Source organism: Rattus norvegicus, chromosome 7 (assembly GCF_021556685.1).
Source record: "Rattus norvegicus strain SHRSP/BbbUtx chromosome 7, alternate assembly SHRSP_T2T, whole genome shotgun sequence".
Taxonomy (NCBI): Eukaryota; Metazoa; Chordata; class Mammalia; order Rodentia; family Muridae; genus Rattus; species Rattus norvegicus.
Window position 1 is genome coordinate 96,368,669 of NC_141540.1, and position 4,957 is coordinate 96,373,625.

The window sequence follows — 4,957 nt, forward strand, 5'->3', positions numbered from 1 at the left end:
GGAACATCAGCAACCTTACCTTCAGTCTTGAACACTCGGCTCAGAGATGTTAAAAAAGAGCTCATTTGGCCTTCAGTGTTAGACACACAAACTAGCTGCTATATAACTGACTTAGGAAATGTACTTCATTGTATATTGTTTTGGTCTCCTACCCTGAATATAATACACATGCATGAAAGTTTAAAAATAAATAACAAAGGGCTACCTCAGTGGTTAAGAGCACTGACTACTCTTCCAGAGGTCCTGAGTTCAATTCCCAGCAACCACATGGTTGCTAACAATCATCTGTAATGGGATCTGATGCTCTCTTCTGGTGTGCTTGAAGACAGCTACAGTGTACTCATAAAATAAATAAACAAATATTAAAAAAAATTTTAAAAAAAGAAGGAAAGAAAACTGAGAAAACTGAGTTTATTGTCTTTATTAGTCATATTGAAATATAAATAATATATCACCCACCTGGGACATTTCTGAAAATGGAGAAGGGACCTGTTACTGATTAAGCTGGGGTTGCATATGCTGGCTGGGAGGTCCGTTCATCATGTGTTAGGAAGCAAGGTGTATATGTGTGTGTGTATGTTGTGTATGCGTGTGGACACAATATTAAAGCTTTCAGTGGGACTGAAGCTCACTCACTGAGGCATAACCCTGGAAGCCTATATTTGACTGTCAGCACTGTAAAACAATAAATATAAATGTCACCTATAATACTTAGTAAAAGGGGGGCCCGGCAGAATGGCTCCCGCAAAGAAGGGTGGCGAAAAGAAGAAGGGCCGTTCTGCCATCAACGAGGTGGTGACCCAAGAATACACCATCAACACTCACAAGCGCATCCATGGAGTGGGCTTCAAGAAGCGTGCTCCTCGGGCACTCAAAGAAATTCGGAAATTTGCCATGAAGGAGATGGGGACTCCACATGTGTGCATAGACACCAGGCTCAATAAAGCCGTCTGGGCCAAGGGAATAAGGAACGTTCCGTACCGCATCTGAGTACGTTTGTCCAGAAAGCGTAATGAGGATGAGGATTCAGCAAACAAGCTCTACACACTGGTAACTTACGTGCCTGTTACACATTCAAAAATCTACAGACGGTCAATGTGGATGAGAACTAACCTGCTCAATGTCAAATAAAGTTACAGAACTGCCAAAAAAAAAAAAAAAAAAAAAGGAAAAGACTGAGGTTGAGAGGTGAGGTGGTGACTCTGTCCTTAAAGTGCTTGCCATGCACACATAAGGACCTGGAGTCATATCCACACCACTCACTTAAGCTGCGTGTGGCTATGATGTGTACCTAGAACTCCAGGGCTGGGAGGGCAGGGATAACTGATCCTTCCAGTTTGCCAGCTGACTCAGGGAACTCCAGGTTCAGTGGGTAACCCTATCTGGAAAAATAAGGTGCAGAGCAACTGAGGAGAAAAACCTAATGTTGACCTCTGACGTCTACATTCAGAATTGTGTGTTTGTCTCCACACTCACACGTGTACATTCCACACACATACACCTGAAACACACATAAACTTAAAACAAACTTAAACGCACGTTTTTTATTTTATGAGTTTTTTTCTTCCATGTGTGTCCCATGTACATGCCTGGTAACCGCTGAGGTCAGTAGAGGGACCAGATTCCCTAGAACTGAAGTTATGGATGTTTGTGAGTTTCCATTTGAGTGCTGGAAACTGACAGGTTTTCTGAAGGAACAGTGTTCTGAAGAGCTGAGATCTCTCTCCAGCTCCCACATACAAACTTTAAAAATATTTTTTCTCCCTCTCCCTCCTTCTCTCTTCTTTGTGTCTTGATGTTTTATTTAGATAGGGAATGCACGTGTCACACCTGTCAGAAAGTTCAGATTCTTTTAGCTTACTCTTCATAAGCTTGTCCATTAGCTTTGGTGTGAAATACCTTGCCTGTGAATTTCTAGTAGACTGGCTTACGCCCATGAACATTACTGAGGTGATCTCTGTGACAAAAGACTCCTACCACCAGCTCATTCTAGGTCATGCACATACCTCTCCCACGTTGGAGGCACATGCACACTGAATCAAGAATGCCAGTAGTTCCAAGGAACATTTTGCAAAAGAGAAAGGCAGTTCTGGGAAGCCAACCCATAACTGTCCACTGAGATGGCTTTTTAATAGAGTCCCTGCAGCCAAGTCCACAGGCAGTGTGGGAACTAGGAACAGTTACACAAAAGACTGTAGGTCTCACTGGCAAAGTGGTAAGACCATGATTGTTAGTCTTTCTTCTAGGCTCCGCCCAACAGTTGCCTAGCAACAGCCAGGTAGGAACCTGGCTTTCTATAAAAGGATTGTTTGGAGTTCTCTCTCTCTCTCTCTCTCTCTCTCTCTCTCTCTCTCTCTCTCCCTCTCCCTCTCCCTCTCCCTCTCCCTCTCCCTCTCCCTCTCCCTCTCCCTCTCCCTCTCCCTCTCCCTCTCTCCCTCCCCCCCCACCTCTCCTTTCCTCTCTGCACCGCACCGGACTCCCCGTTCTGGCCACTTCCATTCTTTCTCCTCTCTGTGTCTGTCCCTCTCTGTCTCCCCTCTCTGCCCCATCCCTTCTCACCCCTCCCCTCTTATCATAGGTCAAAATAAACTTCATTTTATACTAGACCTGTCTTATGGCTGGTACCTGGGGGGAGAGGGGGATACCTCAGCATGGGCTCGCTAAGGCGTTCCCTCCCACACATCATACCTTGTTTTATAAAACATATCAATGACTGTTGTAGATCTGCGAGTCTTTTGCAACCCTCTTTTCTTTGGATAGGGACATAGGTACTACAGATTGAATTCAGGGCCTCGACATGATGTGCTCTTCCACCAAGTGACACCCCAAGTTCCACACTCTGCTTTAGCAAGATTCCCCAAGCTTCTGTGTCCTTCATCACCTACATAGAGAGCTCTATCTAGATAGGGACCGTCTCCATAAGCTTCCTCGCAGAGGAATGATGGCCGTGGTGACTTAGGAGGACGGATCTGGCTCTGTGTTTCTTTTCCCTCTCTGCTTAGTCCTGGTCACATACTGCTAGAGGCATGAAGACATGGGGCACCTTCAGGTTTAAATGGGGCTTAGGGAACAGAAGGGAAAGAAAGGCATCCAAAGAAAACTATTTGCAAGAAGGGGTTGCCAGAAACAAGATTCACTTGGCCAAGCTCCTGGTTCTGTCTCCATTAGTTCCTGCTCCAGCCGCACTGTTGGAATTCGTGAGCATTTATGATGGAGCCTGGAAAGGCTACTTTTCGCCCTGATGCAATCTTCTTCCTTTGGAGCAATTTCTTTTCACCTGGACAGCATTCCCTTCAAAGAAAAAGGGAAGGAGTGAGAATAAATGTGTGAGGGCTGAGGAAAGGCAAAACCCTGCCCCTTCTAGAGACAGTTCAGCCCAGGGGCAGAAAGGGAAGCCTGGGGACCTGATTTTGCAATAGACCCCTTGCTCCTACTGGGAGTGCTGTGTTTGCTAAAGAGAGCCAGCTCCAAGCCAACAGCTGTGCCTTCCAGAAAACAGCAGCCTTAGCTCTAATAAACAACCAACTGTCTCAGCTCTGTTGGAGCAGATAAGACTTAGCCTCACACAGCACTGAACAACAACAACAACAACAACCAAAAAACAAAAACAAAACAAAAACAAAACAAAACAAGACCAAAACAACCAACCAAACAAACAAACAAACAGTCGGTGGCAGGCGCCACTCTTTGGATTATCGTTCTTTGGGGTTCCAGAGTATGTAAGAGAGACCTCTAATAGGTAAACTTTATCAGGTTGGGCTGGGGCAGAAATGTTTCTAAGAGCTAAGAATAAAAACCTAACTGTTTGCATTTGGTGTGTGATCAGTTGCTAACATAACACACAGATGGGGCTGTGTGCTTCCACCTAGCGGCAGACAGACGCATTGCACGGCAGTGCGTAGTGGCACATGCTCGGCATGTCCTATCTTGTTCCTTTGTTCTTTCTAACCCTTCTTCCCTCTTTTGTGGTTCATCAGAATCTTTGTTCTTGTACTTTGGGTTAAAGCATAGAGCAGTGACTGTGGTCCCTCTCCTGGGGTACCTTTGGCTCCAGGCCCAGTCTTTCTCTGGTTAGTGCACCGCCCCATGCTGAGGAAAAACACAGCAATAAGGTAAGGCTTCCTTCCCCACAGCAGCCCACACTTAAAAGAAACGACTGATTAACTTGATAGAAATTGCGAAGAATCAGAGACTTAATTGCTTAAAAGGGAATGTGTAAATCACAATTAGGGTGACCATATAGAGCCACCGCACCTGAAGCGCTCCTGGGAAAATAAATGGTCTGAGCCTTTTGTCATAGCTCCTCTGGCCTCTCTGTCCATTCAAGACTGGGAGCACCTGCCCCACGGACCATGTGCACAGATGGTCATCTCAGTCTACTTCTAGACAACCTGACTGCTGAAGCCATAGAACATAAACACCGGAGACACATTGCTTATAACTGCACAACTTGATGACGTTTTCCAAAATGGGCCCACATATACAAGGACCAACAGCCATAACAAGAAACCGTAGTCCCTTATCACCAAGGAGAACCAATAACCTCACTTTTAACATCGTTCCTCAACATTTTGTTTGTTTTTAATGCTACTACCAGAGGTTCGGTATAACCCATTCCCACCGATTTAAGGTTTGCCCTTCTGAGAATCTGAGTCAATTTGTTTTGTTTGAGACAGGCTCTCTATGTAGCCCCGGCTGTCCTACAATTGTCTACATAGATCAGGCTGGTCTCAAACTGCCAGGGATCTGCTTGTTTCTGCCTCCCAAGAACTGGAATTAAAGGAATGTGACACTACACCTAATTCAATTTGTTGTTTTATGTTTTTTGTTGGCCAATATTTGTGAAGGACCATTTTGAAGCAATGATGTATGATACCATAATGAATATTCTAGAAAATGCCCTTGAATGGGCATGAGTGCACCACCGTTTTTGCAAAGTGGTTGTGTTCATTTGTAT

General features: G+C 45.0%; 1 pseudogene; it reads left to right on the forward strand.

Annotated features, from left to right (window-relative positions):
• The first annotated feature begins 720 nt into the window (after positions 1-720).
• Rpl31-ps5 (ribosomal protein L31, pseudogene 5) lies at positions 721-1,112 on the forward strand (annotated as a pseudogene).
• Positions 1,113-4,957: the final 3,845 nt, after the last annotated feature.